This window comes from Camelus ferus, chromosome 9 (genome assembly GCF_009834535.1).
Source record: "Camelus ferus isolate YT-003-E chromosome 9, BCGSAC_Cfer_1.0, whole genome shotgun sequence".
NCBI classification, from domain to species: Eukaryota; Metazoa; Chordata; class Mammalia; order Artiodactyla; family Camelidae; genus Camelus; species Camelus ferus.
Genome location: NC_045704.1, coordinates 54,969,384 through 54,985,306, shown reverse-complemented (window position 1 = coordinate 54,985,306; position 15,923 = coordinate 54,969,384). Strand labels below are relative to the sequence as shown.

Here is a 15,923-nt window from a genome sequence, read left to right as displayed (position 1 = left end):
TTAAACCCTAGTGCTGTGGAAATAATGACCAACCAAATGAGAACAAAGACTTTAATCTGCACTTGCTATATATAGCAAGGGAGTCAGTCACCATTGCTTGTGCTCTGGCAGACTCAAAGGCAGGCAGAGGAGTGGGAAAGCTTTATAGTGGAAAAAAAGGAAGGGTCAGGGATGCCTTGCTTGGAGGCTTTTGGCATGGGGAAACTGAGCAGCCAACTAGAAACAGGGCATCCTATGCAATTGGTTAGGGATGCATATTTTTCTTTCTCTAGTTGGTCCTAAATTGGAAGTAGGGGCAGTAGTCGTTTTGACCATTTGAGAGTGATTGTTATGAAGTTATTTTTCAGCTTCCTGTATTGTCACTAGAGATAACCATCTGACTTCCTGCCAAGTCTGACTTCTAGCAGGCTGGCTTCCTGAGTTGTTTATCATAGATAAATGTTTGATTTCTTGGGCACGTTGCTGCAGGTTATAAATCAGAGTTCTACTTTTATGTGTGGTCTGGCCATTGTCCATTTGTGTATTCAGTCTCGCAGTGCTGAGGTTTATTTCTAATCATACTATAAAATACAAGCATTTGATCATGTCTCTGGGGAAACATGCACCCAATTAAAGAAGACACCACCAATAGGATCAGGGATGTTTGTGACTCTGGCCATAAGCAGGACTATCTGTGCAAGAAGCAGACACTTCAGCAGTTAATGCCACAGAGACCAGGTCCCCAAATCAGGCAATTGAAACCTTTTGCCATCCCAGATCTTGGAGAGGAAAACTGAATACCACTGGCTAATGGAGATAAAATGCAATTTAAAAGGCAATCACCATTTCACTCATAGATGAATAACCATCCATTCACTGTCATTCAAGTTGGCTGATGAACTTTATCAGAGTGGGCTATTTGAGGGGGGAGGAAAGATGTAGCTCTAATGGTAGTTTCAAAAAATTCCCCAGAGAACATCTACTTTTTGCTATGTCTTTTACAAAGATAACAGTTTCCCCTCTTGCCTGCCAAAACACTCCTATATTTTCCCAATCCAGCCTCAGAGAACATGCTGGTACCTTACCATTTGAGTCCAAGATGTATTGGCAGCTTCTTAAAGAGAGTCTGTGATCTGACCTCCCTTCTCCCTGTAGGAATATCCTCACATAAACAGTTTATTAAAATTTTTTGATGGCTCTGTAAATTCTTATAGAACTAAAAGCTTCTCATTGCACAGTAAGTTCTAATTTTAATTTTAATCATTAGGAAAGTCATTAACCCATGAATCTACCTCGTTTAACTCTGTTTGGACACATAAATTATTTGCACAGAGGGGACACCACTTTTCAAACCAACAGCTTGATTTTATATCCTAGAGTTTCCTTCTGACATATTTAGCTTGTTTTCCATGCAGCCCTGTGTTTTCACTTGCCCCAGGAAAAAAGACGTACTGAGTCAGACATTCATTGTAAGACAGGACTCATTGGACTCACTGACTCACTTGTACAGATTTGCACTGTTCTCCCTAAGACATGTTTAATCTGGATAGTATCACTTGCTAATTTCTCTCCATCAGCATTGTTTGGATGATAGGAAAAAACCCTGTCTGCCCATAAGTAGCAGGGGTAACCCTGTGTTTTTGCAAAATTGCAGCAGATTCAAACAAGACCATTCAGGTAATGAAGACAACACTTTGACAAATATTGGCAGACCGTGACTCCCAGTGACTTGTCTTCCTCTTCTCCCACTCATGGCAGGCTCTTACTCCCACATTCCCATCTCCAGCCTCTGCTGTGATCATTGTCCTGATGTCACCTGACCACCTATAACACCCATGTCAAATGTATTCTGTCCTTGAACCTGACACTTCTCTGCTCCCATCTAAAATTCTCATTTAACTTCATTGGAATGGCAACCACCCATTCTTGAAAATGGCAATGACATAGGAACAAGTGTGCCGTTCAGGCCATAGACTAGATTCCGGAGTCTGTGGTTACAAAATCTGAACTGCATAAAGAATATAAAACACAAACCCACCCTTGACCATCAGAGACCCTAGCAGGTATTTAACCAAAAAGGGAGCTGATAATGGTGGATTCCAGATGGTATCTGGAGAAAAATAAAGGAAGGTAAAAGTAGTTGCTTTGATTTCACTGTGAGAGCCATCCAAAAGGTCCTTGTCATTAAACGTCAGCCACGTACCAGGAATATTTCTGATATTACTCATTTGTTTGTTTCTTTAATGAATGTTGAGTTCTGACACTCAGCCAGGCACTGAGTTATGGACTGGGGATGTAGTTTATTATCTCCATTTTTCTCATGAAGAAACTGAGGTACTGAGACATTCAGTAGCTCACCCAGTGTCACACAGCTTTTAAGTTATAGAGCCTGGATTTGATTCCAGATCTACTGACCCCAAAGCTTATGCTATCTCATGTCACATTCTAGGAGGAAACAAAAGAATAGAATTGGGAAACAGGCGTAAAATAACCTAGCCCCATAAGACCCTAATTCTTCCCAACCAGAATCTTTCAGAATCATATTTACTACCTGGCATTTTTTTTAATATTTCCTTTTTTCTAAATTACTTTTTTACAGATGGTACTGGTTAAATTCACATTAACAATCTGTTTTATGATTAAACAGATTAATGATTAATTAATCATTAATTAAATGATTAATTTCATAAATAGAATATTCTCACCATTAGTGATCCCATATTAAGAAAGATTGTACATGTGGATCTATGGTAAAAAAAAATTAGAAAAGCAATTATTTGATGACTGCTCACTTGGAATATAACTGTATGTCGTCACATATTCATTTAGGTCCTATTTATGAAATATTACCCAATTTGAAAGCAGGAACTGTGCTTTACTCTTCTTTGTCTGGTTCCAAGCCAAGTTCCTCATGCAGGGTTTTGCAAAAAGTAAATATTTAAAAGATAATAGTAAATTGAATGAAAAAAATTTTTTGTTTACATAATCTCACATAAATGTTTTTAGTGACTCCTGTGAATTTGTTTAACAAATATTGGACTCCTCAAAGGTTTTGCATACTTCACTGTTTTATGAGATAATTGTGTCTGGAGTCATATATTTACAAAGTCTTCACTTGTTCAAGGTTCAAAAGTAGTGGAGTAGAATTTCAGTATTTTCCCCACCCAGGAGGTTAGAATTACGAAATTCTTAGTCTGGGATATACTTCTCCCTTCTGATTTAACCCAGGTACCAGATTCTACTCTCTCTATGAAGCAGAAGACATAAGGCATCTGAGGCTTCTTCCTAGAAGTCAACACTTGAGCCCATGGCATCTGGTAAGATCTGGCCAGTGAAATTCCCAGGTAGAAAGTTCAAAGTGACAAGATGGCTACCTATGCTAAAATAGGTAAATATGGTTTAAAAAAATAAAAATAAATTACAAAGATACATGAGCTACAGAAGGAACTGTTCAGTTTTGTATCAGAATTTAGAGAAAATGTGAGGGCCCAGGGTGGTTGGTCTTTCTAGCATGCAAAGGGTCCTGAAAGTGACAAATGCAAAGATCAAATCTGGAGTGTTGTCAATAAAATTTGGTCTTAGAATAAGTGTTGAGGTAAATCATCAAAGTCAAGAATGCCCATGTAAGACCTTTTTCTGAATTTGACATGTCGGATTTGAAGGTGTGTCTGCTAGATCTTCTTTGTTATGTGAGAGAGATTCCAAAAATCTTAAAGGGGGTAGTTTGTTATGCAGCAATACATAACAGAAATATCAAGTTTAAAATGTTTGCCAATCTTGTGTGTACAAGGTGTGGCACCTTGTTTCTTTCATTTGCATTTCTCTGGCCACTAGTGAGGTTAGGATTTGGTTTTTCTTAATCCCTGTGAACTCTCCCCGCCCCGTGAATTGGATGACAGGGTTCAGAAGGGGGAAAAAATGTTTCTCTGAATTAGCCAGGAGAGATCAGCTGTATGAGATAAACTACAGTGCAGATGTTGCTGGAGAGAAATTTCAAGGGAAGAAAATAATTCCAAAATGTTAGGTTGCTGGCTGGGGGGTTATTATACAGGATGGGGGTAATAACACTGTAGCCGATTTCAGAAGATCTGTTCGACAGACCATGACCTCTATCCCCTTGATTCTGGGAAAGTTGGCATCTGGATTTTCAGACATTACAATCCAAATGGCCAAGTTCACAATTCTAAGGTTCCTTCGGTCATCTCTAGCAAAAGTAGCAGGAGCCCCAGAGCCTCCAGTAGGAATGGAGTGGGAAACCACTGGATCAGAAGGCTCGCTGATGAAAGAAAGAGGCTGAAATCATCTATCCTCATATTGAGGCAGAGACAGCTGGATGACAGGAGAGGATTTCAAAACACCCTCCAGCACCCATGCAGACAGTCATTTTCAAATCAGAAATTGGATATTTCCACTATTTATACCTGGGAAGAGAAGAGCAAAATGAAGAAGTACCTCAAGTCTCCCTGAGCTTTCCTCTCGTAGATGAAGAGATTACAAAAAACAAGAAAGACTCGAAATAAATGCCAATGATTCCAAAGGTGAGAGGAAGTAATAATTATGAAGCCAAGAAAAGCTGTCTCGTGAGTGTGAATTATGCACGTTGGAAGCTTATTGGCTTTAATACTGAAAAATGTTAAGAATTAGCACTGGTTCCAAAAATTCTAATTCATATTAAATCAACTCTGAATATAAAAAGTCAAATACAAACTCACTCTTCATTTCCTTGATGAAGAATACTTTCTTCTGTAAGAAGGAAGGAAGGGGGAGGAACTATGGAAAGCTCTCTCTTCACTAAACTTCCCTGAGAAGGGGCCAAGGAGGAGATTTTAAAAGTAACTCTTTTAAAAGTTCAGGTCACTTTATACATCTCTTTAATTTTGACAGTCTGTCAACTGGTAAAAGGAATTTTTGTTTTCAGTCAGCACTGAGGTAAAATGTACATGTGATAAGATGCACCCATTTTAAGTCTGTGGTTTGATGACATCAGACAAAAGTCGCGAAAGTGAATAGAAAAGTTTGTTCACCTGGGTAGCCGCAATGGAAACCTAGATGGTTTCCATCCACCCTAGAAATTCCCTCGTGATTCTCTGTAGTCAATTCCTGAACCCCTGTCCTAGGCAACCACTGATCTGTTTCTGTCACATTATGTTAGTTTTGTTTGTTCTAAAATTTCAAATAAATGGAATCTCACAGCATGTATTTTTTGTACCCAGGTTCTTTTGCTCAGCATTGTGTTGTGAGATTTATCCATGTTGTTGCATGTTTCCTGTACTTCCAAAATAAACTGCTTGCACTTGAATCCTCATCTCAGGGTCTGCTTCTGGGGGAATCCAATTAAGACTCTGAACCAGACATTGGAACAGTTGTTACTGACAATGTAAGGATAGATAGACAGGCGGCAGACAGACAGATGATTGACACATAGTAGGTAGGTAGATGGAAAATACATAAAATCAAGAAGAGAATCATTGGAAAGGAGAAGGATCGCAGATATTTTTATCTGGAAAGTCTGTATTGATTAATCATATTTCTTACTGAATGTTGAAAAATTGAAAATTGCTTCTAATTCATTTCAAAATTTTTATTGTAGAATTTCAAATCTATACAAAACTAGACAGAAGAGTATCATCAATTCCCATGTACCCATTTTCCAGCTTCAACCATTATCTAGTTATAGCCACATTTTTACATTTATACTTCCATCCACTTACCCCACTCTATATTATTTTGAATGAAATACCAGATGTCATACCATTTCATCTGAAAATATTTTGGTAAGTATGTCTAAAAGATAAGGGCTTTTAAAATAACTTATCACATATAAAGTAAGAATTTCTTAATATCATGAAGTATATAGTCAGTATTAAATTGTCTAACTATCTAACAAATACCTTTTTTTCGTTTGTTCAGTCAAGATCCATATAAGTTCCTTACATAATGACTCATTGATATTTCTTTTGTCTCTTTTAATCTATAGTTTCCCTACTCCATCTCACTCTTTTCTTGCACTGCATTTATTAAATAATTACTTGATATAGTTTAATTTAGCAAGATTTGGCTAAATCTAACACAAATTACATGTTTGCTTCCTTTGAGTCATGCAATTTAAATTTTATTATTTTTTTATTTTTTTTTTCATGGCAGTACTGGGGATTCAACCCAGGACCTCATACATGCTAGGCACACACTCTACCACTGAGCTATACCCCAAGTCATACAATTTATAACCTAGAGTTAATCCAGTGCTTTAACATGATTCTTTTCTGCAGACTAATGTTGGAAACTTATTTATATTTTGGAAGGCATTCTCAAAATGTAAATGCTTGGAGGCTGTGGAAACAGACATATGTATATGAAAGTAAAATCAGGAGCTCTCAGAAGCTGGATGAGTAGAGAATGCAAAACCCAGCAATAAACGCCAGAGTTTTTTTAAATCTGAAATTGATCATGTCACTTTCTCTGCTTAAAATATTTCTTTGGTTTTCCATTTACACTGAGTACAAACTCCAAACTCCTTACCCTGACCCTGTATTACTTGGACCTGCCTTTGCAGTTTCACTTTATTAGCTCTCACTCTCTAATCACAATGCAGTCACAGGGCCTTCTCTCCAAACCTCTCACCACAGTAAGGTTTATGCACTTGCTTTGTCTCTGCCTGGGTAGTGCTTTTTCCTGACATTAAACAAGTCTGTCAAGATGGAGGCCTAAACATATGCAGACTACTCCCCAAGTTTAAAAACATATAGCCAAACCTGAAAACATGAGACAACCACCAGGGGAACTCAACCCTGGTAATAAGCAGACATTAAAGCGTGCGGCCTGGGAATGCAAAATGGTACAGCCACTTTGGAAGACAGTTTGGCAGTTTCTTACAAAGCTAAACATATTCTTACCATATGACCCAGCAATCATGCTCCTTGGTATTTACTCAAAGGAGTTGAAAATATGTCCACACAAAAACCTGCACATGGATGTTTACAGCAGCTTTATTCATAATTCCCCAAACTTGGAAGCAGCCAAGATGTTCTTCAGTAGGTGAATGGATAAATAAACTGGCACATGTGGACAATGGAATTATTCAGCCCTAAGAAGAAATGAGCTATCAAGCCAGGAAAAGACACAGAAGAACTTAAATGAACATTACTAAGTGAAAAGCCAATTTGAAAAGGCTACATACTGTATGATTACAATTATAAAACATTCTGGAAAAGGCAGAACTGTGGAGACAGTTAAAAGGTCAGTGGTTGCCGGGAAGTGGGAGGAGGGAATGGATGAATAGGCAGAACACAGAGGATTTCTAGGGCAGTGAAAAGACTGTAGATACTACAACGGTGGACATATGTCATTATGCATTTGTACAAACCCACAGAATGTACAACACCAAGAGTGAACCTTAAGGCAAATTCTGCACATGGGGTGATTGTGATGTGTCAATGTAGGATCATCAATTGTAACAAATACACCACTGTAGTGGGAGATGTTGATAGTACAGGAGGCTATGCATGTATGCAGGAACCTCATAATTCCCCTGTATTTCCCCTCAATTTTGCTGTGAACCTCAAACTTCTTTTAAAACATTGTCTTCAGAACACAAAACAGAACAAAACAAAACAAAACAAAACTGTGTGACTCATATGAGGCTCTATATAAGATAAACCCTTTGGGAACTAGACCTTGAACTCCTGCTTAGAAACGGAGTCACTCTTGATGATAGTTCATTTGAGTATAGATCTCTGGGTTGAAATTCGTTTTCACAAACCCAGACATCAAGTTCTATCATTCTTCACAGACCCTCCCTGAAAAAAGTATTAAAGAATGGACTTAGAAAAATAAAGGCAAAGTTGTGTCATGTAAGAAGAATTAGTGAGAACAGAAATCAGCAAAGATTGGTTGGACAATGCATTGATTGTAAAATATGTAATTATTTAGAAATTTTAAATATGTATTGATGCTAAGTAGTCTAATTATCTGGTTTTAAAAATGATACCAGAAAAAAAAAATCATGGAAGATGGGAAGGGAGCATTTTGAAGGAAGTTAAATTGTCCTCATCTTATTCAAGAGGAGGCTAGAAATACAAATTTATGTAGACATTAGTTTTTAAAATAGGACTTTAAATGTGTATGTTGAATTTTTGAGTACCCACCAAAGGAATGGAAATAGAATATGTTAAAAGTTAAAAATAGGAGGTAAAAAAAAACTAAACTTATCCAATAAAAGATAGGAAAAGGGTGGGGAAGGGACTAAAAAGCATATGACATTGGCATAAGATAGACAAATAGATCAGCAGAACAGAGGAGAGTCCAGAAATATACACACATCTATACAATCAGTAGATTTTATACAAAGTGTGACAGCAATTCAGTGGGGAAGTTAAAATTTTTTCCAAAAAATGGTTAAGGAACAACTGGATGTCTATGCAGAAAAAAAGTGAACCTTGATCTCTATTCCCACCAGAATGGGCTGTACAGCTGTACTCATTTCTCACAAAACTCATCGAGCCATGTGCTTAAGGAGCATGTATGTGTGTGTTTATTGTACTCAATTTTTAAAATTTCTGTTAGAGATGATTACACCCACTAATTCCTTCTCAACATTTGCTCTCAGTCTAAATGTCACCTCCTCAGAGAAGTCCTCCATAACCACTCTAGAACTTCAGCACTTTCAGCATTTTAGATTGTGCTAACTTCAACCTGAAAAAGGTAAAATATTATCCAGCCAAGTTTCCTTATCCCCCAGCTACACCTCATCCCCCTGCTCACCTCTCTTCTTTTTCCTTTTTTTATTTTATTTTATTGCATTATAGTCAGCTTACAATGTTGTGTCAATTTCCAGTGTACAGCACAATTTTTCAGTTATACATGAACATACATATAATCATTGTTGCATTCTTTTTCACCATGAGCTACCACAAGATCTTGTGTATATTTCCCTGTGCTATACAGTATAATCTTGTTTATCTATTCTATATATACCTGTCAGTATCTACAAATTTCAAACTCCCAGTCTGTCCCTTCCCACCCCACTTCCCCGCCTTCTTTTCTTGTTGATCCCTTTCCCCTATATGTTTTCCCCATTCCCTCCCACCACCTCCAGCCTCTGCTCCACTCATTTTCTCCCTGCCTTCCCATCCCAATCTCCTCTTTGTCCACTACCAATGCTTTCCAGGCTGCCTCCTCCAAGATGTTGAGGATGGTAAGATAGGAGGTAATAGCAACACTCCTGGTTATTAGTTTGGGCTTTGGGACCCCAAACTTGCCCAGCCCTCTGAGTGTCGTATCAGAATCTGTGTAGTTGGTTATTCAGTGCCTGATGAATTGCTGCTAAGGATCCAAAATCTTTTCCTGAGCCCCTAGAGCAGAATGCTTCACCAGGGAAGTAGAATTGAAGCTGAATTACTACCTTTTCTTCCCTAATTGCTACTTGCTTAGTCCCCTTGGGTGTGATGCTAACTCTATCCTTGCAGGGTGCATTTTACAGAGGCAGGACAGAAACTGTCCTTGGAGATCATAAATTTCAGCAAGGCTGACGTGCATGTTGCACAGGTTGTACATTGCACAACATATCCTGCTAAGGCAGTAAGAGGGGACCAAAGTCCAGTCTTGGCTCCCCTTACTAAGCCATGCACCCTTGGCACTATGTCTGTTTATCTAGGACAATTAGTAAAATTGTGTGCTAATTTGCAAAAGGTACTACAGAATCTAGTGTCCATGCTGAAACCTATCCTAGTGGGGGCAGGAAGGGGGTACTGGCTTTGGCTGGATTCAGAAGCCCTGCAGTCATTCAGGGCCCTAATTTACAGGCTTCTCTGAGTAGGTATGAAAGCTCACAGCCTAAAGGCATGAGGGGATTTCAGTGAGCTCTATTATCTGCTGGTCAGCAAGCTAAATGCTGTAAAATCAGTCATACCCCTGCCCAGCAATTTTCCTCCATCCACTCAGCTTTGGCCAGAGATGCCCTCACTCCCTCTTGGACCTCTGCCACCTGGCCTGTGGGTGTTTCAAAATGAATTACCAGATAAAAATGATTCTTCAGCTTGTCACCTCAAAGCAGAGCACAGGCTCCTCATTGTGGTCCAGGGCCTGCGGACCTGGGTGCTGAGCCCCCACAGTGGGCAGAGCCATGCACCCCCACAGGTGTCAGATGAGGATGGAAGTTGTTTCTCAAGAGTCTGGGAGCAGCAGACATCTGAGTTAGAGTGACTTGAGCAGCCTGAAATTTCAAGAAGTTATTCAGGAGAGAGCTGTTACCCTTCTTACACCACCTGGGGCTGACTGTCAAGGGTTTCATCCTCTACTGCCTTCTTTTCAGAAGAGCCAGTGGTGGTTGGCTTTGTGGTTGGCTTTGTGGTTGGAGCCCTGCTGGCAAGCAGCTAAAATCAGGAACCCCTTGTGTTGGGTGTATAGAGCTTCCTGCACACTCAAACGTAATTAGCACTGATCACGCGTTTACCTCATACTCCTTATTTAGTCGCTGCACGTTTGTCTTCCTCATTATGTTGTCAATTCCCAAGAGAGTAAGGGAGCCATCTGTCTTGTTCCCAGATGTACCTGGCACAGGTGGGAACTCAAGAAAACCCTGTTGAGCAGGAGGAGTTGATAACGCAGTGGGTGACAGGTGAAAGAGAAAACCTAAGGTTTAGTGTTGAGGCAGGCCTCCCTTCCTTTCAACGGTGTGGGCTGGATGGGCAAAGCAGAAAGCCATGATCTGGCTTGATGTTCACACCCCAGGGCAGATCAGAGAAGGCAGAGCAGCCAGGAGTTGCAGAGCAGAAACATTTGGGTGCCAGGTGGGGTGTGCAGGATGTATAGTGGATGAAATACTTCTTCTCTTATAGTTTACTTTCTCTGGCATTAGTATAACCATGCCAACATTCTATTGATTAGCATTTGCATGGTATCATTTTTTATCTTCTTGCCTACATTTCTCTTGTTGACATTCTCTAGTTTCAGTATCCCTGCAGACACTGACCCTCCAAGGCTGAGGAACCTCTTGGTATGTTCCTGCCTCCTATACAGTTAGTTCTGGGAGGGCAGAGCCTGTCTTCTTTGCTTTGGACCCTCTCCTACCTCCCATAGCTTCTCACCCAGTGCTGTTACTTCATGGTCTATCAAAGTGGACTTTTCTCCCATCTCTCGGCAAGGTAGGAAATTCACTCTTAATGAACAAAGAAGCAGAAGTCACAAGATGCCACAACGCAGAGATGGGTCACATCTTCCACTTTCCCTTTACTGCATAAAAATCATGAAGCAGGTATTACCTGCTCAACTTTCGGCCTCTGCCTCCTTGTGCTTTCTTTATACTTTTCTTCAACTGACCATTCACAGCTGTCCTGAAAGGGGAAATTTCATGTCCCCTCTTATCATTTCACTCAGGACAGAAATGAAAGACCTATGATGACACTGAATTAGTGTTCTTTTACCTTATTTGAAACACTGATGAACCATCTTCTCCCCAGTTTTGCATAGAAATATAAATGTCAAGTGTAATTTTAAAGGAAGAGATTTTGTTGACAATTTAAACACTGTGTAATTATAAGAAAGAACATTTCAACTGACACACTACTGAAGTCTTCCCTTCCGCGGCAGATAGACATTCCTTTATTGGCAGAGGCACATAAGCCTTGGTGTAGCTCACAAAGGAAACTTGTTATATGGCAGCCCCTGAAGGTCTCATGGTCTTCCTAGGGGAGACTCACTGACGGCTTCCAACAGGACTTCAATAAAGCTTGACACATTGTAGGTAGCAGGGGTTGCCTCGGAATGAATGAAGGATGATTGCTTCTCCTCAGAGGCCGAATATTCCCATTTTTCTTGATTACAACAAGTCCATTTACTAGATGAATGGAGCATACAGTCTATAAGGTCACTAGCAGCATGTAACTAAGAAAAAATCTCCAATCTCCTTCCAAGCTCCTCACCCATTTAACACACAACTGTCTACACTTGAAATAATCAAAACACCCCATCAGTGTGAGATAAAGGGCTCTGAAGCCATGCAGCTTATCCATGAAATCCTGATTTAGGAAAAGCAAGTGAACATCCATCAAGGGTGGAAAAAAATAATAGCTTCCTTTGACCTCCCACTTCCTTTGACCTCTCACCTTTCAGTGAGAGATGATGCTTCTTTAGGTCTTTCCCCATAGCTAAGCCAGAGATTTGACTGAGTCATTGGAACAGAATCAGCCAGCTGTGGGAGAAGCTGTCTGGAACTTCTAAACCAAGCCACTGTCATCATCGAGGGCTGGATGGCAAGCAGTTTCCTCCCTTGCACCAGTTCTCATCAAATGGTAGTGGCTGCATTGAGCACAGTAGTGTAGAAGTATCTGACGCCTGATCGAAGGCTTGATGGAAAAGAATTTCTAATTGCTTAGCAATCCCTATCTTGGTTATTGTTATGAAAAAATTACCCAGAACTTGGAAATAAGGCAAAAATACATCTGTGATCTTTTTAGTATCATGCCAAAGCATTGTCAAAAAGCCTTCTAAGAGCCAACTGACTCTCCAAGGAAATGTGGACTTATATATTGATTACAGACCTAACTCTGTAAGGGTAGATATTAACTCAGAAAAAAAAAAAAAAACTTAGAAGGTGCAGATTACTTTTACGCAGTAGAGATGCAAATGATTTCTGATCAGCAGAGAATATTGACCCAAACATTATGAGTATATTGTTCTTTCGAACCTTAACCAGTTTTCTATGTCATTCTAATCCAATTCTAGCAAACTTCTATTATCTTAAGAGCACTATATTTCATCAGTTCTTATATCCTCTCTGAGGCCAGTTCTGCCATCCCGTTGGCTCTCTCACTAATGAGTTAAATAAAACTTTGGAGCATGCTCACTGTGCATTTGAGATTTTAATCTTTTCTGAAAATTATTCCTTGACAGTATGGAAGGAGGAGGGATGTGGCGTGGAAGTTGTGAGCTTTTTGTTTCTGGCCTCGAGTCCAGAGGAAGAGAGGGCTTTGAGGATGTTGCCAACATAGGTGTCTGTTCTGCAGCTCATCCCAGGTTCTCCCTCTGCCAGGGAGCTAGCTCTGTAGGTATAGGCAAATATATGTGCTGTCAGCTGCCTGCTTGGGCCACTCGGTTATCTAGTGACGAAGAGAGATCATGTTGCCTCTCAATATGAGAGAAGATTTTAGGGACCTAACGAAATCCCATCCACTGTGCAGGAGGGGAAAGTAGTCCTCTGACCTTAAAACAAGGAGAGACTGGTAGAGTTTCCCCAGTTCTCTTATAAACCTCCCTGGGAAGGTATCCCGTCAAACACCCCTCTCCCTTACATCTCCCCACCTGCCCAAGTCAAACCTTAGTCTCATCCCTTACATTACAGCCTGAAGCCTCTGTCCAAGGGAGGCCACATCACATCTTGGGGTTATGAAGTTGTTTCTCAGTAGAAACCAAAAAGTAGCGATGGGAATTCAGAGACTACCTGGGTCCCCATCCTACTGTGTCCCTGTAGGTGGGGCAGAGTCCTAGTGCAAGAGAGGAGGAGAGGGCTACGGGGATGGCGCACCTCTTTGCAGGGGGTGCATCTTTCTTGGACCCATTCACCCTGAGGACCTATGAAGATGTGGGACTGTGTTTTGGGAGTGGGCCTTTGAAACCACTGTGGTGAGAAGAAGGGGATAAATTAAGAGACTTGTGATTGCAAGAAATAGAAACTGAGTTCTGGCTCTGAAAAAAAAATAGGAGTTATTTGAGTATATGTATATATGATTCACATATATATATATACTTCACATAATCAAGGGAACCCTGGAAGATCAGGTTTGAAACATAGAATTGATGGGACCAGGTGTTTCCAAAGGACCAAGAAACAGGAAATACAACAACTATCACTTGTGGGAGACTGCCACCATCACTCTTCATATCCCTCAATTTCATACCCTAGGAAGGTCATACATTTGTTTATGATACCCAAGTCCTAGAGACTAAGATTTTGGGAGAGGAAGGAGTTAAATCTCTGGCTTCTGTAGTTGGAGGAAAGGCATTATTTTCCACCAAGATCTCACACCTGGGGAATGACTTCCAAATAGGAAGGTAGGTGAATGCTAAATAGCATGCCATCAACCCCCATCAAAAAAAAAAAAAAAAAAAATCTGGCTATTGCAATGGCAATGGGCAATGGCATGTATTGGCTTAGCCCATTTATGATTTTTTTCAGTCCCATTTTTCTCCTACCATGGATATTGAAGATGAAAGTGTGAGTTTTGTTTTCACCAATGAAAATTTCTTGCACAAACATTTAAGTCTTATCTAAAAATCTTACCACGTCCAAAGAATAGGATGTTTCCAGTTAAGATCGTCTCTATATGTAATTAGTTCATCTTGGACAGTCAGGAGAGAGCATAGGACAATGCCAAAGAGAGAAGCTGCAAGATATCCAGCAGCGAATCATTACCTATTATCAGAATAAGAGGAAGAACAGAAAGTGGAGCTAAACAAAATTACCTCTGTGGTGAAATTCCCAGGGCAATTACCCGGTGGCCAGAACACTCTCACATGGATGGAACAAACTGGGAAGAACAAATAATTCAGGACAAAAGCTTTGCGTCTCTTTGTTGATCTTCCTGTTTCACATGGTAAGCTGATATTCTCACTTCAGTCATCTCCATATTTTGCAATATGGTAAATAAATTTTGTGATGTTCCAGGACAAGATGTGTCACCAGACCAGACGCAGTGTACCTAACACTGTTCTCCTAGCCAGTCGTGAGGGATTCTCAAACTTGGGCGTGCATCTCCTAGGGGGCTGATTACAATGCAAGTTGCGGGGCCCACCCCCAGAGTTTCTGATTCAGTAGACATGGTTGGTAGAATAATGGCCTGATGTAATGGCAAATGATAATGATAATGATAATAGCACACGAATCCCTGAAACCTGTGCATATGTGACCTCACTTGGGAAAAAGGACTTTGCAGACATGATTAAGGGTCTTGAGACAGGGAGATAATCCTGGATTATCTGTGTGGGTCCAATATCATTACAAAGGTCCTTGTAACAGTGAGGCAGGAGCGTCAAATTCAGAGAAGGAGATGAGATGAGGGAAGCAGAGGCCGGAGTGATGCAGCCACAAGCAAAGAAATACAGGAGGCCTTTGCAAACCAGAAAAGGCAAGAAATGAATTCTCCCCTAGAGCCTCCAGAAGGAACACAGCTCTCACATTTACTTTAGCCCTGTAAGACCCATTTCAGAATACTGACTTCTAGAACTGTAAAACAATAAGTGTATGTTGTTTAAGCTGCTAAGTTTTTCATAATTTGTTACAGCAGTCATAAAAACCTAAAGTACAATTGCCTTGGCTCCTGAGAACATGCATATATAATAGGTTCTGTGAAAATTAATAAACAGAAACCTCATTTTAAATGGAGTCAGGAGGCCAGAAGGGGGTGCCCTCATGCCTGACTACAACTGCAGACCCAACAGGAAAAAGATTACTACTTTACTAGCAGCAGAAGGAAGGAGGAATATCTCTTTGCTGGGAAATATCCCAGCCAATGAGAGACTGTCACAGCTCAGCCAATGAAAAGCCACTGCACTTTGAACCGCAGTTTCCTCTAATGGACTTTTTGTTTATAACAGCTCCTCCTTTTTAAAAGAATGGTCCTCTGTCTTCTCTGGACCTGCCTGTGGTTCACCATAGATTGCATGTCCTAAATAGCAATTCTTTGCTGTTCATGAATAAATTCATTTTGCTGGTAAAATAATAACTGGCTGTTTTATTGTTTTAGGTCAACTGTCCTCAGGTGGCACTGATTCTGCAAGTCCAGGGACCACACTTTGAGAACCACTGGCTTATAGTGAAACACACAATCCTGAGTCCTCCTTTGGACAGCAGGTTGTATAAAAACTGTGTTCTCTTAACATGTGAATCATGCAAATGGAAGCCCTGAGCTTTATAACTCTTATCTCCAGAAAGTGCCTATTTTGGAAATCAA

The 15,923-nt window shown here is 40.2% G+C and overlaps 1 protein-coding gene across 3 annotated transcripts in view; it reads left to right on the top strand.

The window, feature by feature from the left end:
- Positions 1-15,923, top strand: part of MPHOSPH6 (M-phase phosphoprotein 6) — a 31,346-nt gene extending 15,423 nt beyond the window's left edge. Inside the window, exons 6-7 of one of the 3 annotated variants that reach the window (XR_004322574.1) lie at positions 14,457-14,567; positions 15,717-15,923. The gene's annotated coding sequence lies outside the window, so the exon portion shown is untranslated. Of the gene's footprint in view, positions 1-3,207; positions 5,279-14,456; positions 14,568-15,716 lie in introns of those variants that run through there. The other 2 variants (XM_014558600.2, XM_014558601.2) reach the window with 2 other exon arrangements.